This window comes from Perca flavescens, chromosome 3 (genome assembly GCF_004354835.1).
Source record: "Perca flavescens isolate YP-PL-M2 chromosome 3, PFLA_1.0, whole genome shotgun sequence".
Classification (NCBI taxonomy): Eukaryota; Metazoa; Chordata; class Actinopteri; order Perciformes; family Percidae; genus Perca; species Perca flavescens.
In genome coordinates, this window is record NC_041333.1 from 9,235,076 (window position 1) to 9,247,534 (window position 12,459).

The following is a 12,459-nucleotide window of genomic DNA, read 5'->3' on the forward strand; positions in this document are numbered from 1 at the left end:
GACCACTAAGGTCTATATAAAAGTATCCAAAGAGCACCATGTCATGGGACCTTTAAGAATTAAAGGAGTGGGATGGCAAAATGTTACTGAGGTCACTACATTGACACAAAATACAGATGCAGATGCATTTTTATAGATGATAGATTTTATTGACAACAACATAAGGCACTTAAACAGTAATGCCTGAGAACAATGCACACCCAGGTAGGATATTTATGAAGTGTCTGAACACCAGAAATGTCTTGACAATTTGTTTTATTTGAGGGGTCACAAAGATGATCGCACCATTAATCATACGTTATTTATCAATGTTAAAGATGGACCAGGTCAATACTTTATTTAAAGGGCCACAAACATGATGAAGTAATGAAGAATTCATGTTTAGTTCATCATGATTACAACACTACAATTCCGTTTCTTTAGCCTGTCACTTTAACTACAGATTTACCTATGAAGACATGGACATCATTAATAAATCAGGAATCATGATGATTGAAATACCTTAATTGATTCATTAATTAACGTATTGTTCCTGCATTACATCATGCATGAAATACTATTACTCTTTGTACATTACTGATAGTTCATGAAGTACTATATGAATGAAGTCATGCTTTTTCATGCATGAAGTCATGCATGAATTCATGATATTTCATGTACCATTATTTGAATGTGTTGCGAATGAAATTAACCATAGAGAATTTGAACAACACTACAAAATGGTGAAACACACTATTTCGCACTATTTCCATAATAGGGAACGGTTTCGATCACAGCTAATCTGGAAATGCTACAACAGAAACAAACATGTGGACGTGGCTCCAGTGTTGGAAGTGGGCAGTGTGGAGCTGCACTCCTATTGACCCCCTTCCTCATGCTGCGGGGCTGACACTTCATCAGGAGGCCTTGTGACGAGGACCATCCTCCAACCCCCCTCCCGCCTCTTCCTCTCTGTCCTGCTCTTGATGTGCCTTTTGTTTGGTGCCTAATGACAGCTGTGATGGAACCGTCATGCTCTGTGATCACACCGGCCCGCAGCCGGGCCTTCTTTCTGCCGCCGCCATCCCTCCGCTCATCTATCCACTCCCAGCAGCAGAGACAGCCGGTCAAACACAACCCTGCATTCTCACCTCATCACATCTGATCTACATCACATCAAATCTTACTACGCAGATCTAGTTTGGTTTGTAAAATACGCACGTGTGTATATATATATATATATATATATATATATATATATATATACACACATATATATACACACACACACATATATATATATATATATATATATATATATATATATATATATATATATATATATATATATGTGTGTATGTGTACTGAATATAAAAGGGTGTTGAAATGATTCATTGCATTGATGCATTGCGATGTGGGCCTGGATGATTCTGCATCAATGCAGTGACAGACCATAATCGATTATTGCCTAATGATGTTACTTGTTGATTTGCTGGTTGCTGATTTTTGAGTTTTTGCCTTTTGTCTGCTGTGTTCAGACTCCGCTACATTCAGGAAGTGTCTTTTTTAAGAGCAGATATATATATATATATATATATATATATATATATATATATATATATATATATGAAAACCATGTGTAGCAAAATATAATAATATTGAAGAGGTGAAGCATCGTGATGCATTGTGATATCGAATCGATACGAATCGGTGAAAGGATAATCGTAAACAAATTGTGAGACCAGTAAAGATTCACATCCCTATATAAATATATATTTATACATTTATTCTGCCATAAGCTGCAGACAGGGAGGCCCAGTGGCTAAAAATATAATTTTCCTGGCCCAGGAATTGTCAGGAGGGTTCATTGCAAACTTGTGCAGCTGGGTGCGTTTCCTGCTGTTCGCCTGAACACATACTCTCATTCGGAAACGGTGAGCAGCTCTGCCTATTAAAATGTAAATTCCCTCTCGGTGCAGCGGCGGCAGCAGCAGCAGCTACAGCGGTAGGCGAGCCCAGACTGGGATGCAGTGGGGAAGGAAGGGGAAGCTGGTGGGGGTGAGAGGTGTACGCGCTATAGGCAGGATGTGTCTGTCTTCCAGCATGCTGCGGCTCGCAGACAGGCAGCATGTGGCTGGGTAATATGCTCCGCTGGCCGGGCCCTTCAGCGCATTACAAAGCCCAGGCTGGAAACAAAAGGTGATTTTACTGACTTACTTTTCTGCTGTCACTTTACTCATGTTTGTGTCTTTAAAAAAAAATAAAAAAAAAATAAAAATAAAATATATATATATATATATATTTACTTATTTGTATGCTTATGAGGCTTTAAAAATGTTCAGGATGCAGTTTAGAATAATGTGACAATTAGGTTTTTTGTGAAGTATTTCACATTTTTCTTAAAACATATTTTGGTAATTTCTTTCTCCATAGAGGGGTAGTATATTACATGTTTATATATAGCAAAATAAGCATTTTTGTACTTCATTTATCATATTTTAACTGCATTAACATGCATATGGATTTTGTTGTTGTTTTTGTCTTGACTTGTCTTTGTCTATAATTGTTGCAATGCTCAGAGTAGTTCATAAAAAACAATTGTTTCTCATTTAATAAATGCTTTGAAAAGTCATCGGAAGACATGTTATACTTGCTGTAGGAAACTAAAAAAATGGGCCAAATTTAGACCTATAATATAGATATAGATATATAATGGGAATGTGTATGTTTTTGTTAGAAAGCCTGTTTATATGATACAGACTAAGACAAATAGTGGACCTGTATTGTATCCAGGTAACATGGGTCTTATTTTTATAATAAGAATTATGATGATTAGGATTATGTGAACTTGTAGTGATGCTTGTGAATGTTTATATTCGTAAACTGTATACATAAGTTTTTCTTTGTTTTCATCAAATCACTTTTTACATTGTATTATACATGTTATTTTTCTCCCTTACTTTGTTTTGTCTATTATAGACATACAAATGTACTGTCTATATATCTGTTACTTGTGTAGATGTAAAAAAGCTCTTTCACATAAAATATTAAGTTAAGTAAACCTGCATGGGCTTGTTCCCATTTATATTTTGAATTCTCAGCCTTCAGCCTACATTACGATTAGTCTACAATGACCAAAATGATGTGAAGAAATGACAGGAATGGATGGATGATAAGAATGTACTGTTAGGCTGACTGCCAACCAGTGTTACATCGGGCTGAATGTGCATCTGGCATCACCTCTGAGTTCTCACTGTGTAACACTAGATGGAGCTGTGATCATACTGCACACTCACTGACTATCACAGCCTCCATCTCCATGTCCCTTAATGGCCAACACAAGAAATGCTGCTGGCTGCTTCTACTGTCCGCCTCTGTGCACAATGACTCTGCTGCTTGTGTTCCACTTTTCCCATGCGGCATGTCATTGAAGAACAAACAATTGGAGAAATTGGAGAAAAAGAAAAAGAAAAAACAACATGGTGAAAAATGTTATTTCCCTTGCAGCAGTAAGAAAGTATGTTAAATTAAAATAAAATAAAATGACCATTTCAGTGACAGGGGTGTTGGCTTTTAGCTTTTCTGTTGCATGTGTATTTCCTGAATGCCTGTCAGAGACTTTGATTCGGAGGGTGCTGAGGCAGAAGCTCATGATTCCTGAAACAGAGACTGTGGTGGAATTAACCTGATATTGTCCATTGTGACAGTAAGCAGCAAGGATTTAGCAGTTACAGGCTGATTTATGTGGGACCAAACGACAGTCTGATGTCCGCTGCCCTGGCACAGCCTGTGTCCTTTTTTTGCCTTTGGAGCAGATCAAACATGACGTTTTGGTGAAAAACCCAAGCACTCTTGCTCAGTCACAAGCTGAAGTAGTCATGTTGGGAGTTGGAATGTACTCCCAGGCTTACAGAGCAGATTTTGCCTTAGCCTGTCTGCTAATTTGCTGAAAGGATAAGGCTTGTTCCATTTAAATTGTTTCTCGATACAAACAAATCACATGAAAATACCAAATACCACCAATAAATACAAGCAGGTATTGTCTGTGTAGCCAAAGCCTGCATACACCATTCTGTTGCTGTAAACGCTGTGTATTAATCCACAGCTGAAAATAGTCCCCAATGTTATTTCCTACTTATAGAGGGACGTTTGTTGATGTCCAGCTGCTTTAGGAAGTTACTGAGCCTTTAAACCAAATAAAGGTATACATTTCTCAGCCGTATAAAAAAGATGTGCTTCTTCAGCAGAAACCAATGGGCTTGAAGCGCCACAGATTGAGTAGGAAAGTCTGAAAGTATTGAGAGACATTTTTTTTGTGGGATTTGTTGACAATAAGAAAAATAAGGAATAGTACCGGCCTTATTCTTTAAATGGCTCTCAACATGCACACATGTGAAATCCCACATAATCCCAGTGTATTCACAGCAAATAGATTTTTTTTTTGGACATTTTGGATTTGTTTTGTGAAGCTTATGTTATGGGCCTTACTTTGCAATGAAATGCTAAAACGAAACTGTTCTCCACCGAAAAACGACCCCATAGGTTGTTTACACAAGCAGCAATGACGACCCATAATTTGTCTTTTATTGGTAGTTGGTGCCCTCTAGTGGCCGTAGCAATTATGACGGAGCAAAGCAAGAAGTAAGGTGACGAAGTAGAGCAAACACAGGACTTTCCCCTAGGAGAGCCTTGTGTCCTGTTGGAAATAAAAGTAAACAGAGAGTTATTTTCGGTTCTTCATGGAACAAACGGAACCAACGTAACATTCTATGTCACAAGTGTAATTATGTCATGTCTGTATGCACTAAAGTGAAGTAACGTAACAAAAACTACGTTTTGTCGCCTAAACCTAACACTAACAGCGTGTTTAAAAACGCTTTTTAACCATTGGGAAAGAAAAAGCTCCTGTGGGTTTAATTTCCCACCACCTCTAGGGGTGCAAATTTATGAAATGCTCCTATAGGTCATATTAAAGATATTTTTTAGGGCTTTTGCCTTTATTTAGAACAACTGAAGAGGGACAGGAAATGGGGGAGAGAGGGCAGATGACATCCAGAAAAGGACTTCCGGTTGGATTTGAACCCGGGCAGCTGGCAAGGACTGAGCCTACATGGGTGCAGGCTCTACCAGGTGAACTACAGGCCACTCCCTATGACCCATAGTATTACCATACTATTAGAAAGTAGGAAAATATGACCCATATCCTTTCTTGGTTTGGAGTGTGTTGTTGGCTAAAACACAGTGTTACAGTAACAGTAGCACGTAGAGAAGATTAATAAATGTATTAATGTATTAATTTATCATAAGTGGTTTAATGAGAATGTGTATGTTTTTGTTCGATTGCCTGTTTATATGATACAGACTCAGCCAACGTGTAAACCTGTATCCAGGTAACATGGGTAACATGTATTATTATTTTCCCCATATAATGAGTCCCCTGGATATATTTACGAGCATATGAACTTGTAGTGATGCTTGTAAAAGTTTATATTCATAAACTGTTGTGATGCCCCTTTGGTGTCATTTGAGTGTTTTTGCTGTCTACATTGTGACCATTTGAGCCAGGGCATGACAAAGAGGGAGACGACACCATGCTAAATGTTTAAGCAATACTTTATTAAATCAAATTGAACCAAATTAGACCACATTAACTATATAATGGGACATGGAAATCAGTGGAGTCAGTGGTGTAGAGTGTGCATGAGTGAGTGTGTGTTGGTGTTGTAAAGTGTAAACTCAGCAAAAGGCAAACGTAGGACAGCATAACCAAACCTAGTCTATATCCTTGACTTTCCACTTCCGGGATATTCCACCGGATGCACGGTTGTCCGTTTCCTTCCGATTTCTTTGTGGATCCGGTGGATTTATGAGGACTCTGGTTAACTGCTCCTCAGATCTCTGCAGGGTAAATCCAGACAGCTAGCTAGACTATCTGTCCAATCTGAGTTTTCTGTTGCACGACTATTGTAGAGCGGCTTCATGCGGAGCTTAGCACCGCCCATGACGATTGGGATTGGTTTAAAGAAATGCCAATAAACCAGAGCACGTTTTTCTCCCATCCTGGAATGCTGTGTGGAGTAGACAGACCCTCCTCTGCTCTGTAGCGTGTGGATGGTCTAGTAGAGCGAACCAAACCGTGGTGTGCCTATTGAGCAGGTAGAGAGGGGGGAGAGACAGAGGATACCGCAGCTCAAGAAGCCTCAGCAAACCAGACCCAGGTGAGCTGAGTTACTCTAATTAGTAACCTGCAAACAGGGGGCAAAAGTTGGGACACACCTCCACAATGTAGACAGCAAAAAAACTCAAATGACACCAAAGGGGCATCACAACTGTATACATACTTTTTTTTTCTCTTAAAAAAAAACATTCACTTTAATTTTCACTTTTTCAGTATTTATTATCAGTAATGTCTGTTATAGAGCAATATTTCTCTAAAGTTAGCCACCATCCCAGACCAAACTAAGACTGTAGAAGAAACCTCTGTGTACTGGATTGAGTAATGGTGACTAATGGTTCATTTCTTGGTCATATTATGCTCATTTTCAGGTTCATAATTGTATTTAGAGGTTATTTGTGTTAGGCTCTCTGTTTTAGCTACAGAGTGAGACATCTCACTTCTATTCCATCTTTGTTGGGAGTCACACATGCGCAGTACCTAGGTCAGCACTACTAGCCAGTCAAAAGCAGAGTATGAGGGCATGCCACGCTAGCAGCTAGGCGAGCATTATAATGTGTGTTACAAAGTGATGCACGTCTGTCACAGAAGTAAAGGCTGGACTACAATAGAGCAGTTTGGAGCAGTTTGTGAACAGTGTTTTCTGTTGGAGTCCCTTTGGGGTGGACTTTGGGCTTTTTCACTTTGTAAACCTATAATGTCACAAAAAAGATATTTAACACAATAAAGGAAAGGGAAAAAGCCAAAAAGCAAAATATGAGCACTTTAAAAGTCATTGTCTCACTTCAAAATAAAAATAAAAAGCAAAAAGAAGTTAATATATGCAGAACATCAATACATTACAATCAAAAAAAAAACAAAAGAAGAACATGCAAACTCCACACAGCAAGGCCCAGGGTTCAAACCCAGAACCTTCTTGCTGTGAGGCAGAAGTGCTAACCACTGAGTCACTGTGCTGCCATAGCTCAGGTGGTAGAGCAGGTCACCCACTTGATCCTCGCTTCCTTCTGATTATGTGCTGAAATGTTCATCAACCCTCTGAGCCCCCAATAGCTTTTCATGTGGGGTTAAAATACGTTTTAAAAGCTTTGGACAAAACCGTAATTTTCTCTGTGATGGAAAATGCAAACAGTACAAATAATGCTTACATTACAACAACTTTGCTTATGCCTCAGGCTGGCTGTGGATGTGAACATGTATTCTGTGTGAAAATCTATTAATCTAAAATGAATACAATTTGATTTTCACGTCATTACACAGAAAACTACTTTTTTTTTTAAAAGTCCAAATGTAAATATTTAACACCACATGCTAAAAACAATCCACTGTTAGGAATGCTATTTTCACATGAAATTCCATCACGTTCACAAACGAAACCCAGAACGTGCCCTAGAATGTGCTCAGACTTCCCCTGAGGATTTCACAGGATATCCAAGTGTTTTAAGTCAATTGTATTGCTCATTACCAGGCCACAGGGAATTTGCGCAAAATCTTCCTCCGATTTTCAGAAGATTTTGTTCTGGATCACCGCTGAAAACTGTAAAAAAAAAAATAATAATCCAAAAACATCGTTTGAGTATGACTTTGTGATTAACCTACACCTTGCAGTGGCTCTGACAGAATGCATTTTGCTGTCAGTATTTGACTAGTCTAAATCCACTTCCGGGATTGTTCAGGTGCCGCCGGAAATTCCGCCGCATGCCCTTCTTTTCGTCTGGATGTCCCTCCCCTTCCTCTTTCTTTGTGTTGCCGTTCTAAACTGCGGTGGATTTCTGAGGACTATGGTTAACTGCTCCTCAGATCTCTGCAGGGTAAATCCAGACAGCTAGCTAGACTATCTGTCCAATCTGAGCTTTCTGTTGCACGACTAAAACAACTTTTGAACGTACACGTTCCATCAAAACAAGTTCCTTCCCGAGGCTATTTTGCAGAGGCACCGTGGCTCCGTTCGGCACTTAGCGCCGCCCAAGACGATTGTGATTGGTTTAAAGAAATGCCAATAAACCAGAGCATGTTTTTCTCCCATCCCAGACTGCTGTGTGGACTAGCCAGACCTTCCTCCGCAGCACTGTGGAGGAAAGTTTGGCAATGTGAGACTGGTATTTGACCAATTATTGAATCACAAGTTTGTTTCAAGTCTCTGTAAAGAAATAGGATCTGTGGAGGCAATTGCTTTCTCATTACCGATTCCTTACACAGTGTCTAAAAGTGCTGCCTGAACCTGCAGAAACAAAGCAACGCACACATGAGCCAGTTCATCCTGCTAAAAGAAGGAAGAACACCTGGTTCCTGACTGCAACTACTGAAAAAAAGACTGAAAACTGAGAACATGAAAAGCTAATCATAAGGAAGACAATTAAATAAATAATACAATCATGGATGAACTAAAATAAATTAATAAATGTACCTTATTTTAATTTATTTTTTGTCTTTTGCCAGTTTTCTGGGGTTGGGAAGAAATTGTGGTAAATGAGCCCATAAAACGCTCAAGTCCTCATCAGTAGCTTTGTCTAAGCATTATGTCTGTTAGTATGTTCAGAAAACTGTAACTACTGTAGAATAGTAACGCTCGCCAAGGGTTGTAGTGAGGTGCTGATCACTGGAAGTATACTTGTCGCACACTCTGAATTTCTCTTTTATTCAGAGGATGTTTTGGCCCTCAGGCTTTCTACAATCAGTCTTGATTGTATATGATGCATGTAGAACCAAAGTTCATCACTTTTATTTCCTACTTTTAAGAAAACTGTAACTACCACTACGCACCATATGAATTTTTCAGTACAACACAATTTGAAATAATTCACTGAAAATGAAAAAGCAAAAGCAAAATAGGTTGTTATCATTGCTTTCCAAATATGCCGTCTCTGGGATTAAGTCTTGGTTACATTAAGGCAACTAATGCCGACCTTACACCAAACGATTTTTCAAGCAATTCCACTGTCGCAGACTAATTTCCAATATCTAAATGAAATCATGAGAGTCTTGCTAGAGTTGGGGGAGCTCCCATCGTCTCCATCGTTTGGTGTAAGGTGGTCATGAAACTCAGTCCCAGTCAGTCTGGACGTTCAGACAAAATCTAACGTGTTTGATGTTATCATAAAGTTTAAGTCTTTTATTTTTTGTTGTTAAGATAATTTTTGTTGGGCATTTTAGGCCTGTCTGAGAAGGGCCATTTTAGTCTGAGAAGGGTAATGACATGCACCAATGGGTGTGCTCCCTCCAGCAACAAACAGGAAGCAGCAAACGGCTAGAGCCAGTGTTGTTTATGGTTGCTATGGAGCCGCGCTAAGCTAAACACTAAAGAGGGAAAGTTGCCGATTGTCAACCCTTCTGAAGCGAGTCATACAACGGGAGTTTTACCAGCGGATAAACGCAGACCTCCGGGTACTGGAGACATTCATCTGCATGTACGGCAGAATAGAAAATCAGCAAACTTTCCCTCAAGATACCAGCTAACACTAGCGGTAGCTAGCTAGCTTGGTTACATTTTTCAAAACAAATCTAGTTGTAGTCTTGCAATGTGTGAACCTGCAAAATCCCCACTCTTTAAATATTATAACAGTCTCTAACATTAGATGTGAGATGGTGTCAGACTTTAGTCTTTTCAAAGTCTGTTCAAAGTCTTTGAGTGTATGGTGGGCATAAAACCGTTTGAAAGATTGTAGTCATCGTTAACGTTGACTGTTGTTGGGAGATGGAATGCGAACAGAGGTGTGTTATATTAATCCAGGTTTTTCACGTGAGGGTGGAGTGGTTGTGTGCGGATTTAACCTCGAGTCACAGGTGTGTGCGAGAAGGCCGTTTTGGAGAAGGTTGCTTCCAGCTGGAGGTGAGTCAAAAAGACCAGGCCTCAAGCGAATGGGCCGAAAGAATTTCTTGTTTCTCACACTACAATATTTTTGTAGAAACACCTTTTAAAATATGAACTGATAAAACAAAGGAGGAGCATGGCTGGTGTGTACAAATTTGTATGCATTGATTAGCTGGATCGGGCAGGCCAGAGCAGACTCCACTGGACCTGTACTGTACGCGCTGTGTTGCATTGAATATGACTCTGATGGTCTTCACTGCACAACTCCTCACCTGTACCAAGCTGTTCAGTCCACTAAATGGTCCTTTCCCTTATCACAGTGAAATGGTTTGTTCTCTCCCAGTGAGATTTAAGAGCTGAAAATTGTCCATCTGTCTTCTTCAGCGAAAACGAATTCCAGGTCTAACCAATTGTCAGGCCATGTGTAATTGAAGAGACTGCTCCAAAAATCTTTTAAGTAATGAGAAGTCATTTTCGCGGCTGTTGTTAGAGCGTATCGCACAAAGGCTTCCATTTTGTCTGAAATGGCACATTCAGCCACGATGAGGCAAAAAAGAAAAAAAGACAAATTCTGAATGACTCTACGGCCTTTTGAACCCTAAGTCAAATATCATTGTGTGAGCTCCTCTCCTGAGAAGCAGTCACCAAATACTGCTGTTAGTACTGATTGAAAATCCATGAGGACCTTCGAGAAAGCGGCAAAGTGCCCTTGAAAAAATGATCCAAAAAAATGACTCTGTCCTTCCTATCAAAATGTTGTGTCTGATGTCTGCAGCACCTCGACACCTAGCTCAATTATTTCACCTGAAAAAAAGAGAGAGGCTGGAGAGAGTTCATAGACAATTTCACTTTTATTGGAAATGACTGTGAACACAGCAGTCACAATAGACTTTTGGAGGCCATCAGAGCTGTTTTGGTGGTATCTGCTTTGCTCCATCACTTACTGATTTGTCACAGTTCTGTTGTTGTCGCAGTGTTTGTTTAGAGGCATTTAGCACTGAACACTCATATTGGATTGGTTAATCACCATGGTACTTTATTTCCTTCAAAATTCAAAGTTATTTCCATCAAGTGTTTAGCTTTGAACCATTTTGAAGCATAAATGCAATCAAAGTTAGAAAAAAAACCTGTCCAAAAGGCTATGGCAGATGATCCCTGCAGTACTGTGACCTACTCTCTAAAGCAGCTTTTCGACCAAAACGTTCCCAGGACATTAAATCCCAGGAAACAACTTTTCAAGGAACTATCCTTCAGCACATTTGCTGCGTATCCAACGTTTGGACAAAGACTCGTGAAGATTGGGCAAAGTAGTCTGCTGATGTATGAAAAAGCAACATTATGGCACGGGGCTGCTGGGGGTTCGCAGTGGTAAACACTCTGCAACCTGCAGTAGACGTTGTCACGGGTCTACCCCAACCCTAGAACCCAAGACCCCGAATCGGGACCTGTATAGGTTCAGATCCACGGGTTATACGGTCAGCTGGGTCCAGGTTGGGTCCCGTTCTATTAACGCACGTCCTGGGTCTGTGTTTAACATTACGTGTAATACCCGAGTGAAGATCAGACATGATAATCATGATAGAAGTGCTGTGTGTGTGTGTTTGTGTGTGTGTGTGTGTGCGTACTACTCCACTTCCAAGACTTCCAAGAGTCTGCTGGAGCACAGCAGCAAAGGATTCTAGTAGGATACCCACATCCATTATTCTTTTACAAAAAAGTCTTTCAAACCAGCACATGAACGTACCACAACTGGAATTAGAAACATAAAGAATGTGTTAAAAGAATACTGGGGCTAGACTTTCAGACATTGAACAAGAACAGTATGATGTGCTGAGTTCAGTACCCACTGGGCTGCTGTATATTTGGGTTTCTTTGTGCAATCTGCCTGTAGGTAAAGCAGCAGTTATCTGTGTCTCAACTGGCTACAATGGCCCAGTTGTACCTGTAGCGTTGCACTCTGGTGTATGGTGCTACAGAATAATCCTGGCTAACCATTAGGAAAAAGAATTCAGCTCCCCTTCTCTTTCTATCTTGCTGCTGATGCTTGCATATGACTCTGTCATTAGTCCCCCCCCCCTCCACACACACACACACACACATCTCCAAACCTCCTCACACTGTGCGTCCCATCTTTCTCCATCTCTTCCACCCTTGTTCTTTGCGATGAGGCGAGGCGCCACATGCGCGGCGTAGTTAAACACCTTGTGATTTATGGAGCTTTAATTTGGTCGTGGCCCATCCATTGTTTTGCGGCTTGCGGTGCGGCGGGCTGCCCCGCTGATAGTAATTTCCCGCCGGTTGGGGAGGATTGTGTATCATGAGCTAATGGCATCCTCTTTTTCCCCATCTTTAGAGAAGGAACTAAGGTATGTGTCAGTGTGTGATGGGTTGAAAAAGGGAGCTTACGTTTGAAATCAATTAACAAGATTGTGGCGGTGTAGGAAACAAACAGCAGTTCCTATTTACTCTGCCAGTTGCACTTGACGGCGCAGTG